This window comes from Xyrauchen texanus, chromosome 43 (genome assembly GCF_025860055.1).
Source record: "Xyrauchen texanus isolate HMW12.3.18 chromosome 43, RBS_HiC_50CHRs, whole genome shotgun sequence".
In the NCBI taxonomy this organism is placed as follows: Eukaryota; Metazoa; Chordata; class Actinopteri; order Cypriniformes; family Catostomidae; genus Xyrauchen; species Xyrauchen texanus.
Window position 1 is genome coordinate 11,466,725 of NC_068318.1, and position 10,807 is coordinate 11,477,531.

The 10,807-nt window shown below is 38.9% G+C and overlaps 1 pseudogene; it reads left to right on the forward strand.

Annotated features, from left to right (window-relative positions):
- The first annotated feature begins 1,815 nt into the window (after window positions 1–1,815).
- LOC127635511 (eosinophil peroxidase-like) lies at window positions 1,816–10,007 on the forward strand (annotated as a pseudogene).
- The last annotated feature ends 800 nt before the right edge of the window (window positions 10,008–10,807 follow it).

The following is a 10,807-nucleotide window of genomic DNA, read 5'->3' on the forward strand; positions in this document are numbered from 1 at the left end:
TCCATTACTTGGATAACTCCGGTCCCGGATTTCAGCACCAGTGTAAAACTCTCTGCAAAGGATGACACAGGAAACAGGGTTTCCAATTCAATGGCAAGACTTTTAATTAACACTTTTAGCCTTTATAGACAGTCTACAGCTTCAGTATGGCTTTTCTTACTTGCTGACGCCCGTTTCACACTTACTCCGTTTGCAGTGCGTATGCGGTTCATTTGTTTTTGTGAAGTGAACCCAAGTGTCTCGTTCTTCTCCTTAGCAACAGATATAGCGCGATAGCTTTTCTTCTGTCAACAACTCAAACTACATGTAAAACAAAGAATCGCAATGATTAAAATAAATTTTCATACGGTTTCAATGTCTTAATGTCAAAGTTAACGTTTGGATTTAAAATCAAAATGACTTAAACATTTTTGATTTTGTGGCACACAGAAACTGCGGATCAGTAGCGCACTGTGAAAGCACTATAGCGCGTGCTGCTCCTGTAGGCCTACCGTATACGCACTGCAAACGGGCGTGACTCTCTACCCACTGGAGGTTCTGTGGCTGCATTTATGCCGTTCTCCCCATGCTCACTTGTGGAATAATTAATGCTTCTCAACAACTTCTCTGGTGATGTAATGTGGAATAATGAAGGCCTCTTTTATGTATCTCTTGTTGGGGGTAGCTACAGCTGCTCCCTGCTCTAAAGATGTTCTAAGGAATGTGTTTTTGTCTCACGTTTCGCACGTAGCTCAAACATGTATGTCACCCCCATATAAGGTAAAGAACTATTTCATTGGTGAGGGTCCAGTGGAATGTGGTTTTCTGGACCATAAAACAGAGTGTTGAGACAATAAACGTTGAAGAGGACATTTGATACCATGGAGTCTCTGTGTCATTTCTTTTCTTCCCTCAGCTGAGCCGTATCGAGACGGGGATTGCAGATCAACAAATAAATTAAATACATTGGACGACAAAATTAGAGACAGGTGTTAGACATAATTTAGCTCAGGTGCAAGCGCCCTTACCGCTTTCTCTCCCGGACGGGCGCTTGACCACGCCCCCGCTGCCACAGTCACTTCAAATAAATCAGTAAAACAAATGAAACAAGGTCACTAAATTTGCGAAAAGGAAGAAGGCAGCAATTCTAAAGCCACGCCTTAGACTTCCCAAGTAATCATTTTCTAGTGTGAGGATGAGGGATGATTTAAAAGCTTGGCTGCTTCATCCTCAGCCAGATCAACCCTTGAGATAAGACCCAGAGAGCCAAACATCTCATATACAGGTGAGATATGCTAAATATGTTGATATATCTCCTCTTTAATTTGATTGCAAATTTCTGTTTTCAAATTGATCAGTTGTGGTTATGGTTAATCTTAGTAATGCTGATCCTAATGTAAGGCTATTAGTTATACAGGTGAAACTCGAAAAATTACAATATCGCGCAAAAGTTCATTAATTTCAGTAATTCAACTTAAAAGGTGAAACTAATATATTATATAGACTCATTACAAGCAAAGTAAGATATTTCAAGCCTTTATTTGATATAATTTTGATGATTATGGCTTACAGCTTATGAAAACCCCAAATTCAGAATCTCAGAAAATTAGAATATTGTGAAAAGGTTCAGTATTGTAGGCTCAAAGTGTCACACTCTAATCAGCTAAACACCTGCAAAGGGTTCCTGAGCCTTTAAATGGTCTCTCAGTCTGGTTCAGTTGAATTCACAATCATGGGGAAGACTGCTGACCTGACAGTTGTGCAGAAAACCATCATTGACACCCTCCACAAGGAGGGAAAGCAAAAAACAAAAAATGACTCATCTCTGTTTCAGAGATGAATCTTCACACATTCCTTTTTATGGTGGGCTGCTTTTGTACCCTTAAAACAAATGCATTAGGTAAGTTTATCAATAAGTCTATCAAAAATGTTATCGTGACATAAAAAATGAGACAGCAAAATATGAAAAATATAGCAACAAATGTGTGTGTGCTGCAAGTTGGACCGTAATTAAATTAAATTATATTATGTGCCGATGAATTTATCGCATGTATCGATATATACTGAGAAAGGCCCCAAATAGATAATGTAGTATATAATATAAATGATACAAAAACTATAAATATAATCAAATATAATAAATTATCATTCATTTAAATCAAATACATTACATCTACAAATATTGTGGCAGCAGACAAGTTAAGCATTTCTACAATACAAAAAATGCCTTGAAGTAAAAATATTGTTTGCTTGCTTCATTTCCATCACTGAACATAACCCTATTATTGGCATCCTTCCATCTGAGATATTTAAGTGTCTATGTACTCAAGTGTCAAATGGATGATTTTGGAGCATCTCACTTTGGTTGTGTCAGGTTTCACCTGTCTTCAGCATCTCTGTTCATAAGCGCTGAACATCTAACTTGACACAGCCTTTTAAAAACCGTTCTGTTGCTCACATTGGCTTGACTAGGCATGCTGCCTGGACAGCTGGAGCGCTGACTGCTCCCTACCTACATCAAGGTGGTACACCAATCTTGTATTGCTCCGATTGTAGGACCATTCCTTTTTACATAATTTACATATGGAATGGGGATATGATCTTAATGCATTATTTCTCATATAATTCATCGCACTAAATTAATGTGTTAAATCTACAGCCCTAGCTACAAGAAATCCAGTTTAGCGGTTATGAGTCATTTAGACTGGCAGCACATTAATCTAAAAAAGTTATCAGTTTCACTATAGTATTAGTCACTGTTAGTCCTTCAAACATTAGTCTGATGTTGTAATACCCTTTCCTTTTTGGCAGATAAAGAGAGTCCTGGGAGACAGTTCATTCAAGATTCAATTGAGGAAGCTAAAAAAATAGTGGATGCTGCTTACAAGTATTCCCGTGATGAGTGAGTAAAGAACGTAAATTGCTCAATACTTTTGCTATCATGCTAGTCATTAATCTATTTACATGCATTTCCCTACTTCCAGGAGTTTAGCAAGGGTGTGGAAGGATGTCATCAAGCCTTCCGACAAACTGTGTCTTATGAAACAGCCTACCCGAAAAACATGTGAGGCTGTGAGAGCCGCAGATTACATGGAGCAGACGCTCAGACTGATCAGTGAGAAGGCTCATCATGCGCACAAGAGGTCCATCAATGCTACAAGTATGAGGGAAACACCTTGCAGAATGTATACAGATCAGATGCATTATAGTGTTTTTTTTTTGTTTTTTTTTTCTCCCATGCTAGCAACCCTCTATGGGTTTTTTCTCTCGGGCCTGCTCACTCCAGATGAGCTAATCACCATTAAGCGTCTGACAGGCCGTGCTGCTCAAACCCAGCCCCCAAATTGTAGGACCACACCCCTTATAAACAAGTATCGAACTGCCTCCAATGTCTGCAACAACATGTCAGTTCTGCCCTTATTCAGAGTAATGATTTAATTATTTTCTTCAGCTAATTGATACCTAACAAAATCATTTTACTAATACAATACACTGGGTTTAAACATTTTATAGGGCACTGTTGTGCACTTTCTAGGTCCCTAATCAAGAGAATTGGTAGCATTGACCATGTTAGACCTTTTTTTCAAAAGGGTTAACATGGTCAGGTTTTCTTTCTTACATTGAAGAAAACAATATACTCTTTGGAACATTCTCAAATCAAACTTTGATAATATGGATCATCAGGTTTTGCGCAAGCATGCGACATTTATGCTGTCATTATAAAATGAAAAGAGGGATTTACCAAATATGTAAAAATTCTGAAACTCATGTTCATTTTTCAATTCAGATTTTGACTCAGCTTGTTATGGTCATAGTAAATATTATAAACCGCATTTATGTTGTAATGTGGAATGAACTCATTTGTGACTTTTTATTAATCCTTAGGAGGAACCCTCTCCTTGGTGCATCCAACACCCCTTTCACCCGCTGGCTGCCTGCAAAGTATGAGGATAGCATCTCGCAGCCCAAAGGATGGGACACCATCAGATCGCACAATGGTGCATTACTGCCCCTGGTATGATGGAGATACTTATAATCAGTCACTGATATGTACTTTGCAATCAGGTTGGTCATCAGTCAGTTCACAGCTTCTAAATTCTCTGTTTCTTGTTGATTCCAGGTCAGACTGGTTTCCAATCATATTCTAAGCACTGCAGATGCTGATGTAGAGAATGATAATGACTTCACATTTATGCTCACCATCTTTGGACAGTGGGTTGACCATGATCTGACTTTTACACCCACCTCACCAAGCATTAGGTCCTTCAGCAATGGCCTCAACTGTGATATTTGTGAGCGCTCCGAACCCTGCTTCCCAATTCCGGTCAGTCAATATTTGTACCTTTGCAGTCAGTGTCCTTTTCCATTCCTAATATTTAGTGTTTCATGCAATATTTATTGCCTAAACTCAGATCCCTAAGGATGATCCACGTCTGAGTCCTGACACCTGCCTCCCCTTCTTCCGCTCATCACCTGCGTGTGGTTCTGGAAACACTGCTTTTATATTTGGTGGAGTTCCCAAAGTTCGAGAACAGATTAATTCACTAACAGCCTTTCTAGATGCTGGGCAGGTTTATGGGGCGGATGAAAGGCTGGCGAAAGAGCTGCATGACCTGACCAATGATAGTGGTCTGCTACGTGTCAACAATCAGTTCCTTGACAATGGGCAAGAGCACCTGCCCTTCACCAATGTAAAGAGCAATATATGTGCCACGCGTGGGAAGATCCTCAATGACACAAACCTGACAGAGGTGCCTTGTTTCATTGCAGGTCAGTAACTTGTGTTCTTTGATGGTAAATGTAGCAAATTTGTTGTCTTCTTATTAAATGTTCTCATCAATTAGAGTCAACAATTGGTAAATGCAGCCTCTCCAATTATGCATTTGTGTTTAGGGGATGGTCGTGTTGATGAGAACATTGCTCTTACCTCCCTACATGCACTTTTTATGAGAGAGCATAACCGATTGGCTCGTGCCCTCCACGTACTCAACCCTAGCTGGAGTAGTGAAACCCTCTATCAAGAGGCACGAAAGATTGTAGGCGCATACCAACAGGTAAAGCCACCCAAAAAAATTCCATTGAAACAAACATAAGCAATTATAACCATTAATTGAACAAACATGCATTATCAAAAACGTCTTAATCTTTCTTTTATAGATACTGGTGATTAAGGAATACCTGCCGCACATTGTGGGCCCTGATGCTTACAATAAACACCTTGGCCTATATCCAGGTTATGATGAGAATGTGGACCCTAGCATTGCTAATGTCTTTGCCACTGCAGCCTTCTGTTTTGCCCACCTGGCCATCCAACCCATCATATTTCGTCTTGATGAAAATTATCAGAACCATCCTCAGTTTCCAAATGTGCCCCTCCACGAGGCCTTTTTCACTCCTTGGAGAGTGATCTTTGAGGGTAAGTTTGTAAGACTTGTGTCCTGTGTTCCAAACGGCATAAACGATCCCATATACACCTGGAATTAAGATGCGTCTCGGATGGTCTGATCACATGTGTCTACTGTGTCCATTTGTGTTCGGATTTCGAGGTGAGGGTCTCTGATTTCATGACGACATCAATCCTTATGTCACTGTGTCACTGCATGAAATTAAACGGCAAAAAAATTTAAAAACATGAAAGCCTGTCTTTACTGCTGTTATTTTAGTGGAGTACCTGTGTTATCTTAGCTTCAGATGTGTTTGTTTCTTATTGGTGTTCCTACATGTTGATCTCAGATACACTCAAGAAGATCTGTGAAGTTTTCATGCATGTATATTATAAGCTTTTTCAAATTTCCCATTGTAGGGTTAATTCCTTTTTAAAGCCGCAATCTGCAAAGTTTAAAACTCATTTAGTGCAGCAGGTGATTGACAAGTGAGGGGTGGTTGTTCGCTGCTATCAGGACAAATTAGGACACCTCAAATGCAATGTGGTCACTTTCGTTTTTGACACCATTTACAACTGTATTTTGTCCTGACCACTTGTGATCGGATTACCTGAAATGCATCTTAATACCAGGTGTAAATGGGATCAGTGATGGCTTTGTGGGGCAATTTGAAGAAGAACAATTTGGTTCAAACAGAATTTCCACTAATAGTTACTTGAGTTCAGAATTATCATAATTTTGAGCCCCAGACCTTTCAGCCCTTCAAGCACTCACAGTGAAGGGTAAAGTCTTAAAAGGTAATAGGGCAACCTGTAATAGACAATATAGTTAAGATTTGTTGCAGTATACCCACTGAGACCTAAAACGTCCTTTTATGATTTTTTTTCTGGTTAGGTGGTGTGGATCCTCTACTCCGAGGATTGATCGGTCGGCCTGCAAAACTGAACACACAGGATCACATGTTGGTGGACGCCCTTAGAGAGAGGCTGTTTGCTTTTACAAGCCACATTGCTTTGGACCTGGCTGCCTTAAACATGCAAAGAAGTCGTGACCATGGTATACCAGGTAAACATTCTGGCCTCTTTGCAAAGTCTTGACAGTTTAAACAAAATAACCACATGACGCTAATTCAGCCAAACATTCATGCTGCATTATAACTTAATTTAGTTCTCCGTGAGTTTAAGATAAAACTTAGCAGATACTTACATTTTGTTCCTCATAAGGCTATAATGCATGGCGGCAGTTCTGTGGACTATCCACCCCTCAGAGTGATCAAGAGTTGGCTGTAGTGATGAACAACACTGAATTAGCCCGCAGGCTGTTTGAGCTTTATAGAACCCCTGCAAACATTGACGTTTGTTTGGGAGGTGTTGCTGAGCCTTTTGTACCCGGTGGTCACGTTGGTCCTCTTTTTGCCTGCCTTATTTCTACGCAGTTCCAGCATATCCGCCAGGGCGACAGGTAAATCTCTGTGTATTTACTTTATTAGTCTAGTATGTGTGTGAGTGTGATTGTGTTCAGGTTATGGTGGAAGAACAAAGAAGTGTTCACAACCAGACAAAAAACGGCACTTTCCCCTGTGTCTCTGGCACGCATCATCTGCGACAACACAGGAATCCGTAACATTCCCAATGATCCTTTCCGCTTCAGCAGTTCTGCAAGTTTTGTTAGCTGTGACACTATCCCGACCTTTGATCTCACCCCCTTAGACTGGTAAGGCATCAACCATAAGAACTCTTAAATGCATATGTATGTGGTCATATAAGACAAATCGTCATCCTCTAACTACAAATTTGTGTCTAAGCTTCTACCTACCTGTATATGTGCTTGTAAAGTACCTAATTTAATGGAAGTATAGGCACATATTAGGTACTGAAGACATTTTACAATCTGACTGGATGGTCACCATGGTTTGGTTCACCTTTGGTTTGGTGTTTGACCTTTCAGGTGACCGTGACATCCATGTTGCAGATAATGGAAATGAGGTTAGACAAGTGTTTGTTTTCTCCTGAATGCAAGCAATTGTTGTTCTGAACATTAACTATTATTTAGCTTTAATGAAATTAACTTCTCTGCAAAACCTCTCAACTGGGACAAGCATGAACCGCTTTATGGGGCCAAATATGCTTTGCTGTACACAGGATTGGTACAGTGAGTAAAATTCACAGATTTGGCTGTGAAGCTCAGTCTAATTTTTAATTGTTAAACCAAACCTTTGTAAGTGGTTTAATCCTTAACTTCCTCACTTTTGCTTAAATCAAGCTTATTGCTTGGGTTTTCTGCCTCTTTAGCATTTTAAAACGGTGATTTTATTTAATTATTCATTTATTTACTTTTAATGAAAAATAATTATGCACATAGCACAAAAAAATAAAACATGTATTCATTAACCCCTCAGATTCCAATACATTTCAAGGACCTCCCTGGAGGTCCTCTGGGTTCGGGGAACAAGGTTAGCCAGATTATCAACTCACTCAGACACTTTTTAAACCTGGTTTAACACCTGTTTGGGGTCATTTGATCATAATTTGACACTGATAAATAGAGGTGTAGACGGGATCCAAAATGTCTTGCGATTCGATCACTCAAACCACATTTGAAGTGTTTGAATCACCTTTGACCACATTACAGTTGTATAAACTAGTGTTTCCCAACCACTGTGCCGTGGCACAATAGTGTGCCGTGAAAGAATATCAGATGAGCTGTGCAAAATTATCAAATTCCACAAAATAAATGAATGCATAAATATAAAATTAATTCAAGGATGCAAACTCCTCACCTTTTGCTGAAATTTGCAGTTTTGAAACCATAATTGGCCACTACTGTAAAGAGCTATGATTAATGTGAAAAAGCAACTGCAACCTGTGCATTTTTTTTTGTCTCGGCCTTCAGTGTGATTCATGCCATTTAAGAAAACACAGTTTCTCAATGAATTAGATGCTGTATGCATCATACATTACGTGGCAGTCAACTAATAATACCACAACTGACATTTTAAAAACACATCCATGCACGAAAGCCAGATCTTGATCCGACACTGAATGCTCAAGCAGCCTAATTTATACTTGGAAATCTATCACCACCTAGTGACATTTCCAGAAAGGGTCACAAAATCCGTTAATAATATTGAACAAATTTGTGACACAGAAGCAAGACACACCAAAATACCCTTTATTTTTGCATCTAATTCTGCACAATTGTGCATTTAATTTTGCTATACTTGAATCCCTAAAATCGCTGGAATTGGTGCTTTTGGCTTATTCTTTATTGTTCTAAATATCCCTGTACATGTTTTCGTGCCGTGGTATTTTTTTTTTTTATTCCTAAAAAGTGTGCCGTGGCAGAAGAAATGTTGGGAAACACTGTTATAAATGCTTATTTGTTCCACTGTGTACTAAAAACAGTAATTCAATGCAGTCATACCCTGCACTAAAAAAGTATATTTGTAAGCAAGACTGTGCTGAATTGTTTTGAATTTTTCCACTTTTTTGATGCATTTAATATGCTGACTGAGTGTTGTCACAAAATCAAAAACCCTACCCTAGAATTTCGACCCCGAGTGGCCACAGGAGATGCACAAGTTGTTAAAATGTGTAAACAGAGATGTGTCTCGACTGACCACTTGTTATCTGATCACCCAAACTGATTCTAATATCGGGTGTAAACGGGGCTTCAAAGTTTCAACGTTCTTTTATTAAAGCTACTCTATGTAACTTTTGTCCATCTAGCCTTTAAAAAGTGTGTGTGTGTGTGTGTGTGTGTGTGTGTGTGTGTGTGTGTGTGTGTGTGTGTGTGTGTGTGTGTGTGTGTGTGTGTGTGTGTGTGTGTGTGTGTGTCAGATCTCGGAGTTGTTGCCACCTCTGAAAAGCCAAGCCGACATTGATTCAGGTTTTATTATGAACTCTGTCACTTTCTTTTAGCTTGTAGACTCTGCTCTGTTTGGGGTTTCTTTGTTTTTACAAAGTGATTCCCTGGAGGTTTGCCGTTTTGAATGATCCATGGTCAATTTTTCTTGTTCATTGTGACAAAAGCAGTCATGTCGTATTACACCTAAAACCTGGATACTTTCAGAAGCTATACCACACCAGTCTGCCAACTTTAGAATGATTTAATATACTTTCTAATGAATCTTTAAAACTAAAACATGAAGTACAGTGTGAGTATCAATAATTAAGATTCTTCTTTTTCTTCCTCTCTAATATTTACTCTTTTCAGGTCTCCAAGGTCTAGCAGGCCCGCCTGGACCTTCTGTACCACCCGTTAATACTATAAGATTACAGTCTGCCTTTGCTTCCCTTGGCATCATACTCCCAATCTCTGCTAAAATGGTTATGTTCAATAAAGTCCTTTTACAATGGCCAGAACCATTATAACCAAACAACAGGGTTGTTCTACTGCAAGATACCTGGTGTATATGTGTTTCAGTTCTCGTGGATGGGAACTAGAAATTTGGGCACTGTGACCTCAAAGAAAAATCGACTTGTACAGCTTACTGCTGACGCAATCCATCTAAATTTACAAACATTAGCTGAAGGGCAGGTAGTACTGAGGCTTCAGAGAGGAGACAGTATGTGGAGAAAGGCTTCTCGGGGTGCAAATGGAATAACAAGCTAATTCTCTGGCCATATTCTCTTCGCTGACTAAGGAATCTGTTTTGTAGAATTTTGTTTTTATCTAATATTTCGATACTTCTTATTTTAATAAAATGTAAATTTACATATAACAATATGGGGCATTTAATATAAAGAAAGCACTGTTACAAATGATTTTGCATAGATGTACAATTTGTCAAATTATAAAGTATTTATACATTGTGGGTGAAGTAGTTATTTTAATAAATATTCAAATAGGCTATATATATTAAATTCTTCTCTAAATCTAACAACAATCTCCACTCTTAAGTAAATTAGCATCCCTCCTAGGGTGATGTCAAACTATACATCTGCTGAACTAAAGAGCTGAAAGAGTGTGACAAGTTATTAAAAGTGTTGAACAAATGTATATGTATCATTAAAAAAAGGGTACAACTGCTTATTTGCATTCTCTTCTATCAGCAAGCCGAGACAACATGCAGGTTTGTGTCAGTGAATGTTAGGTTGGCCAACATCTTTTGCATTTGCCAGGAGTAACAGCGATTGATCATGTTTACATGCGCACCAATACCCTTATAACTACCAAAAATATTTTTTTTTGTTTTCAAAGCAATCAGACAAAGCAAAAAAAAATCATATTTAAATGATATATGCAATCATCAGGTAATGCTCAGTTTTTGATGTCAGAATGTAAACAGGCATGCACACAACTTATTCTGTTTTTGCGCATACGCTAACATATATGTACAGAGTGGGTGATATCAATTATGGCATTAGCATGGTATACAGCACTGTACGCAGGACCACGGATAAGGGGGGACAACTGGACCTTTTGTCCCAAGACACAGAAAG